At 38.6% G+C, this 21396-nt stretch overlaps 1 long non-coding RNA gene across 1 annotated transcript; it reads left to right on the top strand.

Annotated features, from left to right (window-relative positions):
* Positions 1-6013: 6013 nt before the first annotated feature.
* LOC149215398 (uncharacterized) lies at positions 6014-7170 on the top strand. Its single transcript, XR_016250480.1, has 3 exons — positions 6014-6417; positions 6514-6701; positions 6800-7170. It is a non-coding gene; the product is annotated as an uncharacterized LOC149215398 (long non-coding RNA).
* Positions 7171-21396: the final 14226 nt, after the last annotated feature.

Raw genomic sequence — 21396 nt, 5'->3', positions numbered from 1 at the left:
TCATTAAGTCATCAAATCAAAATGTGTTACATAGGTAGTGCTGGTGCAATGCCAATGGCAAATAGAAATAGAAAATATAAAACAACTACAGGTATACAAGCCTCAAGGCATCAATCCTCATCATCAACATCAGAATCAACATCAATGTCCTCATTATCATGGTCCCCACTGCTCTCTTCTGCATCCTCCTCCTCCCCTGTATCCATAGTCGCCTCTGCATTCGCTGGTGTGGAGGATGACCCCTCTAAGTCATCAAATCTAATAGGCTCTAGCACTGGATCATTGAGATCCATGTTGGCTAATGCCAACTCAACACTGGTGTCCAGACCCATATCATCAGGAAAGACATCCCACATCTTTGTCTTTCCCCTCAACCACTCTTCCCTCTCCCTGTAAATAAGACGAAGGTTGGTGTGCACATACACCATTGTCTCTGCCCTGGACTGCTCAAGCCTGCTCTCCTTCACACTATACAAATTCCCATATGTGCTCCAATTCCTTTCGCAAAAAGAGGATGAAGTCACCTGAGAGAAGAGCCTCATGGCTAACTGCTGAAGAGGAGGGCTTTTTGCCCCATGATTTGCCCACCAAGAATAGGGCTTCTTAGCCCCTCTGTCTCTAATCACATCATAACCTCCAAATCGACCACTACCAGTGGAAAACTCTGCAAAGGCATCCTCCACCTCAGCGAGCAATGTACTATCCTAAAAAATCCGCCTGAATGCCTCTTTCCTCCCCTGTGAGATTTCACCATCCATGTGAGGAGGGAAGTTGTGGGAAGGTCCACCATTCAGCCACTCATGGTTGTAGTATTTGGAGTTCAATGAGTGAGCCAAATAATGTAAAGTTGTACAATTTTTGTCCCATCTGCTGACAAGAATATTCTGTATAGTATCACAAAAGGCCTTTGGTGATGTCTCATACTCGGGGCACTCACTCTGTAGAATAATGCTCCTCACAGACTCAATCATGGAATCCCATCCCTCATAAACCTCTCCTAGAATGGGTTTGTCTGTATCTGCAAATCGAAGCAAAGAAATGATAGGGTCCATGATCCGAATAATTAGATCTACCCTCTCCCACCAAGCATCGTCTAGCACTGTGTCCTTCACTCTTTTAGAGGCTACTTGATCTGTCTTTCTCCAAAAAGACCAAAACTCAGAAATAACCATGGCCCTAGGAGCGGTCTTGACCTCCCTCAACCTCTTCAACATCATGAATGAAGAGGCAAACCGTGTATCAACAATCTTCAACAATGATAGATTGGTGTACTCCTTGTAGATAGCAATGTTTTAAAACTCCGACTCCGACTCCGACTTGGCCGAGGGTTGACTCCGACTCCGACTCCGACTCCGACTCGGTATCGATTCGGCCGGCTTGATTTCAATGACTCGGTCCTTGTAAAAAATACATTAAATATTTATTTTTTATAAAAACACATAATTTTAAAGATTTTCATTCATGTTTCCAAACACACAACATTAGAATATAGATAGAAGACAACATATGATCAAAGTAGGCTCATGAATATATCCATTATATCAAAATGGCACCCAGTACATTGTCCAATACATACACGATGATGATATAGATATCAAAACAAAAACACATAACCAAGGAGGCTATAAATGGCCTCTACAACAAAACTCTGTGACCAGTACTACTGGCTACTGCTAGAGTTGCCAACATTATCTAGCTCAGTGTTACTTGGGAGCAGGAGCGAAAGTGGGGAGCGAGAGCGAAAACGGGAGCGGGAGCGACATTTTGAGAAGCTCTTGGTTTGGGAGCGAATCCCAGAGGAGTTCGACAACCAATGTCACTAACATCAAGGTACATAGAGGGATTGGTGCTCTTGATTAAATACGAGTTCCAAAATCCATACCCTAATACATGACAAAATTCAATGGAAACATTGCAATCCTCCAACCTTGAAACCCTGAAAAACTGATAAGTCTGTTGGATTTTGAATGAAATCTAAAATTCTACTTTCTCCATATGAAATCCAATGAGGCCGAAACCACTCTCAAACATCCTGAGTCATTTCATGGTAATGTTAAAAATTTAAGTAAAAGGATGAAAATGAAGATTAAGGAGAATGTCACTTTTACTTTAAGAATTTAACATTACCATGAAAATTTATAACTGCTTGGAGTCCAAACCAACCAAAAAACAATTTAAAAATCCATTAAAATTTTATTAAATCGCAGTTTGACATGATGCTGGGCGTTTTTTTGTGACTCGGCCGAGTCATAACGGAAACGGCCGAGTTGGCCGAGTCATGGCTGACTCGGCCAGTCGAACCGTTCCAAAGGCCGGGTCATAGAAAAAGGTATTGGCTCGGATCAACCCGATCGTTTCGGTTTTGAAACGGCAGTTTCTTAAAACAATGGTAGATAGTGAGGGCATTTGTATGATTTTGCACAAAGTTACAGATATGTCTTGCATTCTCAATAATGCTTCCAATCCAAAGCACATCAGAAGCAATGGATTTCAGTGCTAAGTTCAATGAATGGACAATGCAAGGTGTCCAAAACACTTGTGGATATTTAGCTTCCACAATCATGCCAACAGCCTTGCAAACAGGTGCATTATCTGTAATGATTTGCACACAAGAATCAACACCTACATCTTCAATAACTTTAATAAATAACTCACCAATAAATTGTGCATCCTTGTATTCGCCAAGTGTATCCACTGCTTTCATGAAAACTGGACCACTCAAGGAAGATACCATGAAGTTGATGATTGGGTGCCCAGAGATTTTTGATTTTGCTAATCCATTTCCACCATCAAAAAACATGATTCAAACACTGCAATGCAAGATTTTTTGAAATTTTTTTGCCCGGATTGTCTGGTCGTCAATTCCTCTGCCTGGATAGACACTTCCTTTTAAATTTAATTAGAGATGTTTATGGTTCTTGTGGAACTTTAATTTTATTTATTTATTTTTTTTCATCTAAAGAAATCGGAGTAGATTGTTAGGAATTTCAGGTAACTAAGTTTTAATGTTGGATGGTTTGCCTTTTTAAATTTAATTAGAGATGTTTATGGTTGTGGAATTTTCTGTATATACAATCTGCTCGTTTTGATTCTGATGCTTTTCCATGGACCTCTTATGAGGGACTGTTATGATGGACTGTTATGACTCTTCGGTGTATTTAATCTGCTCATCTGGCATGTATCTTCCCATATCTGCTCAGCATCTGTCTATTTCTGGCCATGCTCTTTTGGTTAGATCATATGGTTTGATAATTGTATTATGCCTATTATATCTCCTTAATATAATATCATGTCGATTTTCTCTCTGAAAAATGGTTGTGGAATTTTGATTTTATTAATTTATTTTTTTCATCTAAAATTGTGGCTGGAGCAACGCTCAAGCATACATTGTTGGATTGGATCACAAAACATGTGAGAACTAAACCTCTCTACCTGCCTGAGTCAGGTAGACCACATCTTCTAAACTAATTACCAGAAATAAATTTATCATATCATTAAACAATTGTGTTATATTTGATTTTTTAAAGATATTTAAAATGATGTTTTGTCAATGCGATGGAATTGGCAGATGCTTAAAATAATGCTCATCAATTTGATGGATGCGGAAGAAAAATTTCAACCCAATTTAACATTACATAAATTTCAATTCTGGAAAAAGTTTCAGAATTCTAAAAAAGTTCAGTTCTGAAAAAGACAGTTCAAAATATTGATTAGATATTTAGATTTCAGAATTTGCTACAGTTCAAAATATTGATTAGATATTTAGATTTCAGAATTTGCTACATACTTTGCTGCAATTGATTTATGTGATTTCTACGCAAAGAGGTTTATGTGATTTTTACATGAAAATTGATTTCTAGCATTTCTGTGATTCATGACATCTGATGTAATTTGTTATTTTTAAGGACAATTGGTTACCTGCCAATGATGTTCGCACCCTGCTGCTTTCCATACAACGCTTGTTGTCAGGTATAACTGCCCAATAATCAGTTCCCTGGGTTGGAATTGATATTTATTAATGCTCTCGGGATCCTTTGATTGATACCCATGTTTGTAACTACAGATCCAAATCTCGCCAGTCCCCTGGATCCTGCTGCAGCAGCACTCTGGACAGAAACTCATCATGGTAGGTACAAATACAATTTTGTAAAATCAATAAGGTTTAATCATTGTAGTGTCTAGATTTTCAGTGTAATTTTATTGTACATTTTGGAATATTTAAGAAATTTGAAGAATTCATTATAGTTCTATAGATTTTAGAATATTTGAGAAATTTGATAATTTCATTACGGTTCTATAGATTTTTGGAATATTTTAAATGCTGCGATTAAAAAATAAAGAAGATAACATGAATCTCACTATGAGAAGCATTCAGACATTTTGAATAGCAATTTTGATTATCGATTATGTACGGATTGTGTGTCCAGACGGTTTAAATACTTCTCAGGGTTTTGTTCAATTTTACCAGCCAAAGTAACATATCTATGATAGGATAAATACAGAAGAATTTAGGAAGGAGGTGCTGAGGCGGCACAAAGCTCCAGCGTCATCTTAGCTTTGGATAATCGTAGCATTATTGTATTATATTGAGACAATATAAAAGCTTCAGAAGATATAAAAGGGTGGCTCATAGAGCAGCCACGATAGAAACACTGAGGATAGATACAAAAGGTGGCTCATAGAACAGCCACGATAGAAGCACCGAGGACAGATACAGCATCATAGGTCCATAAAGAAACCATAAGACAGACCTCTGAACATCACAAGCCAGATCATGACATATTTGAACTGAGGATCTTTTACAGATCAGCCAAAAAGCATGCCAAATGCATCAGCAAAAGGTTAAAACCAAAAATCATTGCAGAAGAAAAACTGAGCATCAAAATTTATAACCAAGGATAAAGAAGTCCTGGACAAAACAAGAACTCTCTCCCTCTTTTACTTCCATAGACCATGACCCTGCGTCTAAGAGCAGACCTTCCTTTGTCAAGCCATCTCTCATTCATACTGTTATTGTATTTGTCCTTTGGTTCAATGAAGTTAAATTCTTTTAAATCTTTCTGTGTCTGTTGTCGTGGATCTGTCTATTTTTTTCTCAATTGTTTGGTATTTTGTTGGACCTATCTATTTGTCGTTTGATTTTCGATGATTACAGAGGCTTAACATTTTTAGCCTTAATGGATTTAAAGCAAGATACATCGCTAGCGTTTGCAGTTGGTACCTGTAGATTTGGTTGATTATAAAATGATATTTCTAACTCTAATTCTGGTTAGTTATTTGGTGGTTGGTTGCTTATAAAATGATATTTCTAATTCTAATTCTGGTGGTGGTTGATAAATGACATTTATAATGTTGATTTTGTCTTCAAATACAGTTAAGAATTTCTAGGTCACTTTTTATATTAAAACAATTAAATATAAACGCTTTGGCAAATATTTCTTGATGTGATTTATACTGATTTTTTTTTAAATAATTAAAAGGAATATTGCAATTATAAAAAAGTACTCCAGATGCGAAATTCTTTATCAGGGAATTGACAAGTGTAGCACATAACACTACAATAATAATTTTTTTTTTTACATTAGTAGTTAACTGTTCCTACCACCATAATATAACTGCAACTCCTATTTCCACCTCTATAGCAAAGTTAATGCTGTCTGACATGCAAGGGGAATAGGAGTTGCCTTGCATTAACATGCCAAAGTCAACTTTGAGGGAAATATAAATACAAGGCAACTCCTATTCCCCTTGCATGTCAGACAGCATTAACTTTGCTACCTATTTCCACCTCTATAGCAAAGTTAATGCTGTCTGACATGCAAGGGGAATAGGAGTTGCCTTGCATTAACATGCCAAAGTCAACTTTGAGGGAAATATAAATACAAGGCAACTCCTATTCCCCTTGCATGTCAGACAGCATTAACTTTGCTATAGAGGTGGAAATTTCGACTATGGTAAGGTTCGGCATTAAATGATGGTTAATATGAAATGAAATAGACTTGAATGCATTGCCGATGGATTTAAAGTGTTGAGGATCCTCCCTTGTCATACGCTAACCTGGAAAACCTCGCTTATACGCATGCTGAACAACTATGTGCCATCTGGTTTGTGCATTAATTGACAGTCCGGTTCTCTGCCAGAGGACTGAGGTTTTTAATGCCGGATGCTGCTTCATCGTCGGATCTGCAGTGGTGAATCCAACGGTTCACACTCTGGCGGATAACCCTAAACGCCTCTACGCTTATCAGTTTAGTTTCCTTCTCATTTGCATTAGGTGGTCCTGAGCATGTGATGCACTTTGCAACTGGGTCAGACTCGGCACTTGGCTGCGGTGATTACAGTTGACAGTTTGATTCATGGTGTATTTCCGTGGTGGTATTGAATGTCCTCGTCTCGTCCTTGCTGGGCAATTGCGTGGTAACTCGTTAACCTTTATTTGCTCATTCTCTGCAATTCTTACAGTCCTTCAACATTCTGTTTATGTTAATGGTTGCTAACGCCTTCAAATTGCAGGTCTGCTTTGGTTGCCGCCTCGTTCTCCAGTCGGACCACAGCATGCCAGGCGCATCTCCTTCCCAAGGTAAGGTTTCAGATCTAAAACTGAACATTTGACTGATTGTAAGGTGGGTTGAGTGGAATTTAATTGTTATTTGGCATTTCAGGCCCTTGACCCCTCCACGACATGAAAGACTCTCCTTCAGGTAAGGGATAAGAGCATAAGGTTTTTCCCATAAGGGTTTCTTAATTGCAAGGTTAAATTTGATTGCCCAGACTCTAATTTCTTATCATGGCCTTGCAGGGATGCCTCATGAGTGGCTGTCTTTCGAGGACGCTATTAAAAACAAACTTCCTAACAGAGTTTTCATACCTCTTGTTCCATGTTGGTGTCTTGAGTTTTTATTGCAATTGAAAGAATGGAAGAGTTCAACGTTTTTCTCTTTGACAAAGATAATTAGGGTTTAAGCTGAGATTATTAAGGGTTTGGGGTCTTGAGTGAACACTCGCCCAACCCTCGTCAAATGTATCCATCTAGTTTCACCGTTACTGCTACTGTAAATTTATGATTACTGTGTCTAGTTAAGAGCCGGTTTCACATGTCTGCACTTTGTAAATATATATATAAAGCTACTCACTGAGAGTTTATTTTATTTTTCTTTTATGGTTAGAGATAAGGGTCTAAAATTTCGTTTGAATGTTATTACATTGAGCCCGACCGGCCTCGGTCCATTCCTTAGGAATGCGATGGGGATTCAATTTTGGGTACTATCTATTAAAGTTTCATTTACATATATGTATAAAATCTCAGAGTTCTTTCTCCTTTATCGCTCTGTCGATCTGATTTATTACTTGCAGAACTTCACTGATTTTTAACTAAGAAATGAATTCTTTATGATCAGAGAATCTTTACTGAGTCTATGGTTAATATTAGAAATCTTTAATATTTTGACTCGTGGAATATCGCCGAATCTGATTTATTACTCGCAGAACTTCACTGATTTTTAACTAAGAAATGAATTTTTTATGAACAGAGAATCTTCACTGAGTCTATGACTTGTCACTTAGCTGTAGCTTTCTATGAATTTTATATATTTATTATGACTTGTCACTTAGCTGTAGCTTTCTATGAATTTTATATATTTATTTCTTGGGTTGTCACTTAGCTGTAGCTTTCTATGAATTTTATATATTTATTTCTTGGGCGAGTTTCAGCGGTTTTGTAAGCATTTGTCAATATATATGTATCTCTGTCCTTTGTAAAAACAACATTTGAACAATAATATCCTACATATACTACGATTCTAGGAATAATTAGTTATACATAATATAAAATAACATAGTCATATAATTTAGGAAGATAGATTTTATCCTCTATGCTCTTAATAGAAATACATATAACATAGTCATATAATTTAGGAAGATAGATTTTATCCTCTATGCTCTTAACAGAAATACATAATTCTTGTTTAGATGATAGAAGATATTTATTGTTTCCATACATAATTCTTCTTTAAATGATAGATTCTTGTTTAGATGATAGAAGATATTTATTGTTTCCATACATAATTCTTCTTTACATGATAGAAGATATTTATTGTTTCCATTCTCAGAGCATACTTAAATATTTCACTTATCATAAAGCCTTCTAGAAATTAAATACTAAATAGTCACTTAACTGTATTTGATTGAATTACTTATCATAAAGCCTTCTAGAAATTAAATACTAAATAGTCACTTAACTGTATCTCATTGAATTTAGATTTGCATATAAGATATTTGAATTTCCCGGAAGGTCTCACTACCCTGCCATGGATCTAGCAATTATGTCCAATGTCCCCCACCGAGCACTTCCTACACCTGACAGTGTTTAGACACCCACAGTTTGGTATTTTACCTAGCAATTATGTCCAATGTCCCCCACCGAGAACTTCCTACACCTGACAGTGTTTAGACACCCACAGTTTGGTATTTTGGGCTTTAGGACTATTGTCCAGCCTTAAGTCACATACTAGGTTGTCTGTTTTCCATTGTCATGTTCCTACTCGTTCTTTTTGCCTTGCCTTAGGAAAATTTTAGCAGCCCCTGCTTTTCTCCCACACCCCCCTTTGGGGAAGGGAGGTGGCAATTGTTTCTCAACTGTTCAAGGAGTTAATGTAACTGTTTCTATTCAGTTTTCTTAATCACACATTAATCAATTTCTTTTAACAAAATATCATGATGTTCTGGTTTCTTTTCCAGTGTTAGTTTCTTAACAATTGTGTTAAGCAAAATTAAAAGTTCTAAAATTCTATGTAAAACTTGGTAAAATAAAAGTAAATATTGAGCAACAAGGGGTGTTCTTCTGAGAAAATAGTGTTGGATAAGCCTGCAGCATGGTCTCCTCTTCCTCACAAGTGGCCTCTTCTGGGCCAAAGTGCTTCCATTGCACTTCAACTTGGGGGATGGTTCGCTTCCGTAAAGTGGTTTCTCTCCGATCTAGAATACGAAGAGGTTATGCCAGGAACTCTCCCTCGGGCTCGACTTGCACAATTTACAACTGGCTGTTAGAATTGCACCAAACAACAATTTTAATGTCACATGTTCATTTGTTTTATTACCTGTATACTTTCCCAGCTAATTATGTGCCGAGGGTTGTATATATATATATATTTAGCAAATAGACATGAAAAAAATGTGAACTCGGATGTGGCCCGAGAGTGCTAATTTGTATGCTAATAGTCTAATGCGTTCCAATATTTGGAACAGTCCGCAGTATCGAGCCAGCTTGGCGCAACCCTTCCACTGTAAGGTGCTTTTTCGTGGTTTAACTTAAGTACACATGGTTCCCTAATTGAAATTCTTTATGAGTCCTCTTCTTATCTGCATAAACCTTTTTTCTATCTTGAGCGACTTTTAAGTTCTGGCGAACCTTTTTCACTGTGGCCTCCATTTCAATTAACATATCTGGACCCAATGCTAACTTATTAACTGGGTTATTCTAGTCTGTGGGTACCTGACACTTCCATACAACACCTCGAAAGGGCTCATGCCCAAAGATTCATGGTGGCCATTGTTATAGGCGAATTCCACTAAATGGAGGTAGTCTTCCCACTTGTGTGGTTGTTGCATGACGAACATCCTTAACATGTCTTCCAGGACTTGATTCACTCGTTCTGTCTGGCCATCTGTTTGTGGATGGTAGGCAGTACTGAATTGAATCTGGGTCCCCAATCCAACAAAGAGTGTTTTCCAAAATGCGTATGTAAACTTTACATCCCTGTTGGAAATCACTACCCAAGGGATTCCGTGTAATCAAAATATTTCCCGCATGAATGTATCCGTGATCTCTACAGTGTTGTAGGTGGATTTCACAGGTATAAAATAGGCTGTTTTACTTAGCTTGTCCACCACCACCATGATTGAGTCATGCTGCTTCTTAGTACGAGGTAGTCCAGTAATAAAATCTAGAGTGATGGTCTCCCATTTCCACTCGGGGATGGGTAATGGTTGCAGTAGTCCAGCGAGATGTTGATGCTCTACCTTCACCAACTGACACTCCAAACACTTTGATAAGTATTCTGCAACATCCTTTCTCAAACCCGACTAGAAATAACTTTTTCGGATAGCTGTCAAAAGTTTCTAGTATGAGCGGCATAAGGTTTCCTGTGAAATTCATCCAGTAACAATTGTTTGACAGAATTTTGGTTGGGAATATAAATCTTGTTTTTGAATGTTAACATTTTATTTGAAGTTATGTCATAGTCAGATTGTTTTCCCTTCTTCCAATCCTCTGCTGCTTGTTGCCACAGAAATGCATACTCGGAGTCTTTGTGGGATGCTTCCCTGATAATTTTTGGAAGGTTAGACTGTATTTGACTGAATTGTATTTCATATATGCAATGCATTTTTTTGCTTAATGCATCAACCACTCGATTTTCTTTTCCTTTAAGGTGCTTCATCTCGAAGTTGAATTCGCGATCCACCTGGCCCACCGAGCATTTAAACTAGACTGATTAATTTTTTTTGTTAAACTACTATGATCAGTTAACAACAAAAACTTCTTTCCTAGAAGGTAGTGTCGCCACATTTTAAGTGTGTGCACTACTGCGGTTAGTTCCAGATCGTAAGCAGAGTATCGTTGTTCATAGTCCTTCAACTTACGTGATTCATACACTATGACCTTCCCTTCTTGAGTCAAAACACCACCAACCCCCTCTTTACTTGCATCTGTGCATACCACGAATGACTTTTCCGGATCTGCTACTTTTAGCACTGGTGCAGTGGTGAGTAATTGTTTTAACTGTTCAAAACTTTGCTGGCAATATGTTGTCCAATTAAAGGTACGTCCATTTTTTTGTAGCAAGGTCATAGGAAAAAGCTATTTTTGAATTTTTTTTAATGAATTGGTGGTAATATCTTGCCAAGCCCAAAAAGGACCTAATGTCTGCAACGTTTTTCGGGGTTGTCCATTCCATAATAGTTTTGATATTTTTTGGATCTACCACTATACCTTTAGCTGATATAACATGGCCCAAATACTGAATCTTGTCATTGTAAAAATCACACTTGCTATACTTGACATACAATTGATTATCTCACAAAATCTGCAAAACCATTCTCAAGTGTTTTTCGTGCTCTTCCTGATTTTTTGAATAAATTAATATATCATCAATAAAAATCAGTACAAACTTATCTAGGAAGGGCTGAAATATGTTGTGCATCAAGCTCATGAATGTGGTTGGGGCGTTTGTAAGGCCGAAAGGCAGTACTACGAACTCATAATGACCGTATCGAGTTCGGAAGACAATTTTACAAATGTCTTCATCCTTAATTCGGATTTGGTGATAGCCGGACCTTAGATCAATTTGTAAGAATACGCTGGCCCCTTGCTAAGTCGTTAATACGAGGTAAAGGATACCTATTTTTGATGGTAAGTTTATTTAGTTGTTGATATTCAATGCATAGTCTTAAGGTCCCGTCCTTTTTTTTAAGAAAACATAGGGGCTCCCCAAGGTGATACACTGGGGCGAATGTACCCTTTATCAAGAAGTTCTTGAAGCTGCATTTTGAGTTCTGTTAATTCTGGGACACTCATGCGGTAAGGAGTCTTGGAAACAAGGGCTGCTCCAGGCATTAGTTCAATGGTAAAGTCAATATCGCGTCTAGGTGGCAATCCAGGAATGGATTCTGGAAATACATCCTCAAAGTCCTGAATTACAAGGATACTTTCTAATGAAGTCATTTTGTTTTTGTCATTAGAGTACCCAACTTGGACAACATAAATTTGGCAGCCTTTCCTTATGCATTTTCCTAGCTGATTTGCAGTAATAGGGCGCAACTTCAGACTTTTCTTGATCCCTTGAATTTCTTTTCTTTGCCTTGATTCTATAAGGTAGCTTACAGATTTCTCCTTACAGTCTACCAGGGACCAGCATCCTTCCAACCAGTCCATGCCAATTAATACATCATATGAACCTAAGGGCAGTATGTTTAAGTTAACATGGATGGATTGCCCTGAAATTTTTATCGGACAATTTTCTGTTTTCGCAGACACCTTTCTCTTAGCTCCAGTGGCTAATTGGACCAACCATGATTTCTTAAATTTGCTGCTTGGTAGCTGACATTTCTCAATTATTTTGGGGCTAATATAACTTAGGCTAGCACCTGGATCAAATAAAATAGAAATAGGTTGATCAACAATCATACCTTCACATTCGATCATGGTAGGATGGTATCTCGATTGGTGATCATCCAGAGCGACATTAATTCTAGGCATACTTCTTGCTATATCTTCGACGGTGGAGGCTTCTTGCATATTGGAGAGCTGTTCCGTCCGAGCTCTCTGCAGGCAGTTCTTAAAATAATGAGGCTCCCCACATCCCCAGAATTGCAGAGGTTGTTTTGGCGGTTGATCAGTTGCAGGTTTACTGATGCCCTCTGACTGTTTACTTTCGGTGTATGCTGGAAATTTGGGTGGATTTCTGCTAAACTTCCCAAAGGTTCTTTGCTGATTATTTCGACCATTTACTGTTTTCTGGTGTCTGTTTGGGGGTATATTCTTCATTCTTCTGCCTGAAGTTCCCTTAGGTGCTTCACTTTTCTGCTTCATCTGCTCCATCGTTCTAGGATAATCAAATTCTAATTTCTCTTTCATGAAATTTGGCAGACTGCTAATAAACCGTTGAATTTTGGATTTTTCCTCTTGCATGTATGGGACATATCGTAACAAGGAGGTGAACTGCTTCACATATTCGTCCATGGTCAAGGTCCCCAACCTTAGCTCATGGAACTCCTTGGCTTTTTTGTCATAATAACGCTCAGTCAAGTATTTGTCCTTAAAATGTTTTTGGAATTCTTGCCACGTCACTTGTTCTTCATCAATCTTTCTCACTATTTTAATCTCCTCCCACCAAAGAGTGGCCTTTCCCCGTAACTAGTAAACTGCCAATCGTGCTTTGAGTTTGTCTGTATATTCATAAATATGGAAATATTTACCCATGTCAATCAACCATGCTTCGGCTGCCTCTTTCGATTCTCCCTCGAACAGTGACGGTTTTATTTTTTTAAACTCACCCTGTAATTCTACCTTCTGTCTTTTGGTCTTTCTTTGATCTGAAACATTATCAGAACACCCCTCTTCATCCTCCTTATGTCCTTCTGCTGATTCTGCATTTTCTTCGCCATGATGGGCTGTTGGGGTTTTTTTTCCCTTTCCTCTGTATTGAGGTCAGGTCCTCGCTGATTTTGACGATCAGATAAGCTTTTGAGAATCTTTTCCTGTTCCTGCCTCAGACGTTCATTGTCTATCCTTAAATTCATCATTTTTGCACGCAACTGCTGCACAGTTTCCAACAGGCAGCGTTGGCTTGTCGGGATTCTTGACCCAGGTGGATGTTGGAGGCCACCCACCTATCCCACTTGGACCCCCCCACTGTCTTTTTTTTTTTTGCCCTTAATTGTAGCACAATTTACTATTTTTAACAATTTTTCTGGTCCTGAACTTTCGGAGCCGTTTTGAGGCCCTAAACGACGTTTTTTGGGAAAACTAGGAGCAACATGGATTCAATGACTGATGTTGCTCTTCCCAACATTGTAGTCCTAAGATAGATCTTTCTAACGAGCTATGGTGTGCGTCAAACAAAGATCGTATGCCAAAGTTACGACCCTGGGAAGTTGATGTACCAATTTACCCAAAACGGGGCCTATAGTTTGGCGCTTCATCTCCTAGGGTTAGGTTTTTGGATGTTTATGATTTTCCATTGTTTTCAACAATAAATAGGGCTTCGAGCCTCATTGTAAGACAGTTCAGAGGCATGTAGCCGCCACATCTCTTCTCAGAGATAAGCTACCATCGCCCTAGCTGGTTTATGGTTTATTTCCATTTCTGTTTGTAAGCATATTTCAATGTTTTACATTAATGAAATAAAGTATTATTTCTACTGCATCTCTATATTTATGGTTATTTCCGTAATTTTTTGCGTTCTTGTTTAAATCCGGATCAGTGGTATCAGAGTGGGTCTGCTCTTTTTTTGTTTTTCTTTGCATGTCCCCAACAAGGTCGGGATATAAGGAGTTAGGGCTTGAATTGGTTGAACCTTTGTAAGACCAGCGTCGCAAATCCCGACGGCCTCCAATGGCAGATGAAAAGAAAGACGAGGGCGTAGGAGATCTTATCAAAATCTTGTTCGAAGAAGCCTTCGAGCGACAAAGGAACGCGATGATGGAAAACTTTCCCCAGATCCTTCAACGGCTACCCACGGGCGACAAAGGAATGCGATGATGGAAAACTTTCCCCAGATCCTTCAATGGCTACCCACGGGCGACACATCGCTTCCAACAGCTAGCCTGGAAATGCCACACCCTTTAAGGTACAAGTTAACTTTGAAATCCCCATATTCGAGAGTCAGATAGATGTAGATGCCATAGATAAATGGTTAAATATGCTAGAAGGATATTTTTCTGTTCATGATTTTTTCGGTCGGGAAAATATTATTTTCGCTCTTCCCAAAGCAACCCCCCACATCAAGGACTGGTGGGATACCTACTACGAGCAGAAGAATGAAAGTATGGGTTCACTATTTTTAGCCGCACCCACTTGGACTTCATTCCGAGATGCCATTAAGGAGCAGTGCTACCCTGTCAAAAGCTATGAGGACAAATATATAAAGTGGACCATGCTGCGACAGGGAAGGCACCAAGATGTGCCAAAATTCATAAACATTTTTCATACCCTTCGCACACATTTGGGTATCAAGGATTCTGAGCTCCATTTTGTACTCAAATACCGCCGCTGCCTACACAGGTACATCCAGGACGAGATGGAGTTCCTGAACATCTCCTCGCTCGGCACGTCATATCGATATGCTATCAAGATCGAGCATAAATTTAAACAAAATAAGCGAGACTTTGGATCTGCGAATCCGAAGAACAAAGGACAAAGCCAAGGTGGGGTGACCCAAGACAACCCGTCGAAGCCACAAGAAAAAGACAACACCACCAAGTCAAAGAAAGACACAAGAAAGTGGTGTGAGTTCCATAAGAGCCCCACTCATAACACAAGTGAGTGTCGGACCAAGCAGTTGCTGGTGGCCGAGTTGAAGGCTTTAGAATTAGATGCATGTTCCGACCCTGAGTTAGAACCCGACAAGGGGAATGGCAAAGGGAATTAGATCATTGACGTTGAGCCTAGTGCCACTGTTTCCACTGCCAAGATCTAGAAGAATGAGCCCGGAGATCCAGAGGAGGGGGAGCACTTTTCCACTCACAGATGTGGGTGAAGGGTTCGCCGCTGCAATTCATTGTTGACAGTGGGAGCCAAAAGAACTTCATTTTAGTAGAGGTCGTGAAGCCATTGGGCCTACCGACTACACCACACCCACAACCGTACAGTGCCGGGTGGCTTCACTAATGATGAGATCTTCGAGTCCGCCAACAGTGCCGCCTTCCCTACAACATCAAGCCCTTCATAGATGAGGTATTGTGTGATGTTGCACCTCTTGATGTTTGCGATGTATTATTAGGCCATCCATACTTGTGGAGGCAACATGCTGTGTATGAGTTAAGGCCTCGCGCTGTTATTATTTCTTTGGGTAATTCATTATACATGATACCAAATGTAACCCCACCTACCGCCACCTCTTTGATCACTGCCAAGAAAGGGAACAAGATCATCTCCCAGATTAGGAAATTTATTTTCTGTCTATTTTGCCCTCAAATTGAGGGGAAGATCGTCGCCACATCTAGGTCCCCCGCGAAGGGTTCCTCCATGCAGCAGCAACAACAGATGGATACGGTCATGAAAGCAGACAGGAACATCTTCTCCTCACCCACAGGGATATCGTTGCACTATCATGTCAAGCATTCATTTGATCAGACTCCTAGAGAACCTCTACCCAATGGGTCGATATATCGTTGCTCCATTCTCGAAAATTCCAAGTACAAACAGCGACATGATCAACATCAGGGATCACATAAGTTCCAAGTGGGCGACAAAGTCTGGTTGCATCTGCAGAAATAACGCCTTACAAGAGCCCATACCAAGGCTGTGGGAAACAATGCTTTGGAGCACAACATTTTCACATTCCTTCGCTTGCACCGAGTGTTCAATGTGGACCACCTCAACCATGCTTCCCACCATCACGGGACACATCAGAGGTTGCAAAACAACTCACTAGGGACCCAACTCATCAGAAGTTTCCTCATCTCAGGGAGGAACTCAACGCAATGGGGACCATTGCTTCCTAGGGGGGAGGAATGATCCAGGTGGATGTTGGTGGCCAGCCCCCTATCCCAATTGGATCCCCACAATTGTTTTTTTTGTTTTTTTCATTTTTTTCCTTAATTGTAGCACAACTTACTATTTTTAGCAGTTTTTCGGGTCCTGACTTTTCAGAGTCGTTTTAAGGCCTAAATGACGTTTTTTGGGAAATCTGGGAGCAACATGGGTCCATGGACCGATGTTGCTCTTCCCAAAGTTGTAGTCCTCGTATAGATCTTTCTAACAAGCTATGGTGCACGTCAAATGGAGATTGTATGCCAAAGTTACAACCCCGGGAAGTTGATGTACCAATTTACCCAAAACGGGGCCCATAGTTTGACGCTTCATCTCCTAGGGTTAGGTTTTTGGATGTTTAGGGTTTTCCATTGTTTTTCAACAATAAATAGGCCTTCGAGTCTCATTGTAAGATAGTTCAGATGCATGTAACCGCCACATCTTTTCTCAGAGATAAGCTACCATCGCCCTAGCTGGTTTATTTCCATTTATGTTTGTAAGCATATTTCAGTGTTTTACATTAATGAAATGAAGTATTATTTTTACTGCATCTCTGTATTTATGGTTATTTCTGAAATTTGTTGTGTTCCTGTTTAAATGCAGATCAATTCTTCTCCTAGCTATATCCAGATATCTAGATTGGTCTCCACATAAGGCACCTCCGGTTGGTTTGATACTCTGGGATCCCTCTACATCCTGTACCTTGATGTGGACTGTAGCCTCTAATTCTTTCTTTCTCTGTGTTCACAGTTTCCAAACTCAGTTGTTTATAATAAAAGAAAAATTCTGAGCTTAATTTTAACATACAATTTTATCCCAGACGTCTCAGTGTTTGAGCCTGGGCTCTGATACCATCTGTAACACATAACGCTACAATAATATGCAATATTATTTTTACATTAGTAGTTAACTGTTCCTACCATAATATAACACTATGAAACTATGTAGCCTTTGGCACATTCGACTATGGTAAGGTTCGACATTAAATGATGGTTAATATGATATGAAATAGACTTGAATGCATTCTAGGCAGATTTAAAGTGTTGAGGATCCTCCCTCATCATAAGCTGACTTGGAAAACCTTGCTTGTACGCATGCTGAATGATTATGTGCCATCTGGTCTGTGCATTAATTGACAGTTCGATTCTCTGCCAGAGCACTGAGGTTTTTAATGCCGGATGCCGCTCCATCGTCAGATCTGCAGTGGTGAATCCAACTGTTCACACGATGGCAGATAACCCTAAACGCCTCTATGCTTATCAGTTTAATTTCCTTCTCATTTGCATTAGGTGGTCCTGAGTATGTGATGCGCTCTGCAACTGGGTCGGACTCAGCACTTGGCTGTGGTGATTACAATTGACAGTTTGATTCATGGTGTATTTCCGTGGTGGTATTGAATGTCCTCGTCCCGTCCTTGCTGGGAAATTGCGTGGTAACTCATTAACCTTTATTTGCTCGTTCTCTGCAATTCTTACAGTCCTTCAGCATTCTGTTTATGTTAATGGTTGCTAACACCTTCGAATTGCAGGTCTGCTTTGGTTGTCGCCTCGTTCTCCAGCCGCACTGCAGCATGCCAGGCACGTCTCTTTCCCGAGGTAAGGTTTCAGATCTAAAACTGAACATCTCACTGATTGTAAGGTGGGTTGAGTGGAATTTAATTGTTATTTGGCATTTCAGGCCCTCAACCCCTCCACGACAAGAAAGACTCTCCTTCAGGTAAGGGATAAGAGCATAAGGCTTTTCCCATAAGAGTTTCTTAATTGCAAGGTTAAATTTGATTGCCCAAACTCTAATTTCTTATCATGGTCTTGCAGGTATGCCTTGTCACTGGCGGTCTTTCGAGGATGCTATTAAAAACAAGCTTCCTAACAGAGTTTTCATACCTCTTGTTCCAAGTTGGTGTCTTGAGTCCTTATTGCAACTGAAAGAATGGAAGAGTTTAACATTTTTCTCTTTGACGAAGACAGTTAGGGTTTAAGCTGAGATTATTAAGGGTTATGCTTATAAAATTATTTGAGGGTTTGTTATTAAGTTATTAAGGGTTTGCGGCCTTGAGTGAACACTCGCCCAACCCTCGTCAAATGTATCCATCTAGTTTCACCGTTACTGCTACTGTATTTTTATGATTACTGTGTCTGGTTAAGAGCCAGTTTACCGTGTCTGCACTTTGTATATATATATATATATATATATATATAAAGCTACTCACTGAGAGTTTATTTTAGTTTTCTTTTCTGGTTAGAGATAGTAAGGGTCTAAAATTTCGTTTGAATGTTATTACATTGAGCCTGACCGGCCTCGGTCCATTCCTCAGGAATGTGATGGGGATTCGATTATGGGTACTATCTATTAAAGTTTTATTTACATATATGTATAAAATCTCAGAGTTCTTTCTCCTTTATCGCTCTGTTGATCTGATTTATTACTTGCAGAACTTCACTGATTTTTAACTAAGAAATGAATTCTTTATGAACAGAGAATCTTTACTGAGTCTATGGTTAATATTAGAAATCTTTATTATTTAGACTCATGGAATATTGCCGAGTTCATTTGCTAGTTGAAGAAGTAAAATATACTTGTCACTTAGTTGTAGTTTTCTATGAATTTTATATATTTATTTCTTGGGCGAGTCTCAACAGAAATGATCTGTAAGCATTTGTCAATATATATGTATATATGTCCTCTGTAAAAACATTTGAACAATAATATGCTAAATATGCTACAATTCTAGGAATAATTAGTTATACATAATATAAAATTACAGAGTCATATAATTTAGGAAGATAGATGATATCCTCTATGCTCTTAACCGAAATACATAATTCTTGTTTAAATGATAGCAGATATTTATTGTTTCCATTCTCAGAGCATACTTAAATATTTAACTTATCATAAAGCCTTTTGGAAATTAAATACTAAATCAAAATAGTCACTTATCTGTATCTGATTGAATTTAGATTTGCATATAAGATACTTGAATTTCCTGGAAGGTCTCACCACCCTGCCATGGACCTGGCAATTATGTCCAGCGTCCCCCACTGAGCACCTCCTACTCCTGATAGTCTCTAGACACCCACAATCTAGTATCTTGGGCTTCAGGACTATCGTCCAGCCTCAAGTCACATACCAGGTTGTCTGTTTTCCATTGTCATGTTCCCACTAGTTCTTTCTGCCCAACTCTAGGAAAATTTTAGCAGCCCCCTGCTTTCTCCACCCCCCCTTTGGGGAAGGGAGGTGGCAACTATTTCTCAACTGTTCAAGGAGTTAATGTAACTGTTTCTATTAAGTTTTCTTAATCACACATTAATCAATTTCTTTTAAGAAAATATCATGATGTTCTAGTTTCTTTTCCAGTCTTAGTTTCTTAACAATTGTGTTAAGCAAAATTAAAAGTTCTAAAGTTCTGTGTAAAACTTGGTAAAATAAAAGTAAATATTGAGCAACAAGGGGTGTTACAACAAGTTTGGTTAAAATGTGGTTGGTGCAATGTCATATTAAAATGGAATCGAATGTTTCTTCATACTTCAAGAATTAATCGAATGTTTCTTCATACTTCAAGAATTACTTAATGGTAAAAAGAAAATATTATTGTTTGAAAAATATTTTATTATTATTATTTTTTTATAAATATTAAATGAATTAATTTTTATTATTATTAATTTTTGAATATTATAATTTGTTAATGATTAAATTGATGTGAAAATAAATGATTAAAAATAATTATATATCTAGTAACATGTATTTTAATTGGAGAAAAAATAGTAACTAGCACAATTACATCAATAAATTTGGTTAATATATTTTGATAAGCACAATATGGTTGAAGAAAGTCAATAAACGTTAATGGTTTAAATCTAATATTAATCGTAATATATATATATATATATATATATATATAACAATGAAAATAATATTTTAAAATATTATTAGCATATTTTTTTTTTTGTTGATAAGTGGGTGAATCTTGAAAATCACTCTTACCCTGTGGCTGAGAGGCCATGACTCAGGGGCATCTAAGCTGTCAAAGTCACCCGGGGATCGCACCCGGCCTGAGCCGCACCAGCGGAAACCATGCTGGATTTTTTGGTATCGGCGAGACTAGAACCGGTGACCTTTTGCATACAGAGCGCCTTAACAACGCGCTCCTTCACCGACTGTTCTATATCTCTTTGATAATATTATTAGCATTATAAACCCAAGGGAATAAAAATATAAATATAATAATAAAACAATAATAATAATTGAGCTATAAAAAATATATTTATATAAAAGTATATAAATATAAAAATATAATTATTAATTGTTAAATATAACAATATAATAATAACACAACAATGAAAATAATATTATCTTTCTTTATTTTTTTTTGGGTCAAAGGAACTGCATTATATTATCATTAGTGAAATCCAAAGAAGGGAGAGGAAAGGATGCCAAAGATAACAAAAGATGCAACTAGATAACCATTATTTTCGATAGGCTTACTAGCGTTACATAACAAAAAGAGGACAAAAAAGACGAAGAACTTGAGATAATCATATCATGGAGGGTGGTGGGGAGGAAGTTCAGGGGGACGTGTAGGGAAGCCGATCTGCTCATGCATATGGAAATCGACGTGTGCCACTCGGGCCTCCAAAATCACACAGACAATCATTGAGGCGTCTCTGGTTGTGGATGATACTCTCGAGCAACTCTTGAGTCCCATTGAGGCAGAATTGGATGTCATTAAAGTAGGCCACCAATTTATTCTAATCTTCATAACGATGCTCTCTCATAATGTCTAGGTTGGCCTGGATACCTGATTTGCAATAGTTTCCAACGAGGATGGAGCCTCCACTCTACTTGGTGAGCGCTCGTAAGCTTGAGCGACCTCATATGTTCGTTCTCCATCCTCCGAAGTCGAGCTTGACTCCCTAATTTGTCGTCCACCCTGGGCTTGATGCCCTCCTCCATGGTGGGGACATCCACATTGCTGATGCACGATTGACCACTCTCGAATGTCGCCAACCGGAATGGGTAGTTAGGATACAACCTCCGAGGAGGAATCAACCATCAGCACACCCTCGAGCAACCACAAACAATGCCACACCCTCCCTGCTTTGGCCTTACAGCTCTGACCAAAGCCAGGCCACTCAACGAATTTGCACAAG

This window comes from Pinus tabuliformis, chromosome 1_1 (assembly GCF_031772625.1).
Source record: "Pinus tabuliformis cultivar Carrire ecotype Pingquan chromosome 1_1, CPIR1, whole genome shotgun sequence".
In the NCBI taxonomy this organism is placed as follows: domain Eukaryota; kingdom Viridiplantae; phylum Streptophyta; class Pinopsida; order Pinales; family Pinaceae; genus Pinus; species Pinus tabuliformis.
The sequence above is the reverse complement of the archived record's forward strand: the minus strand, read 5'-3'. Positions and strand labels throughout refer to the sequence as shown.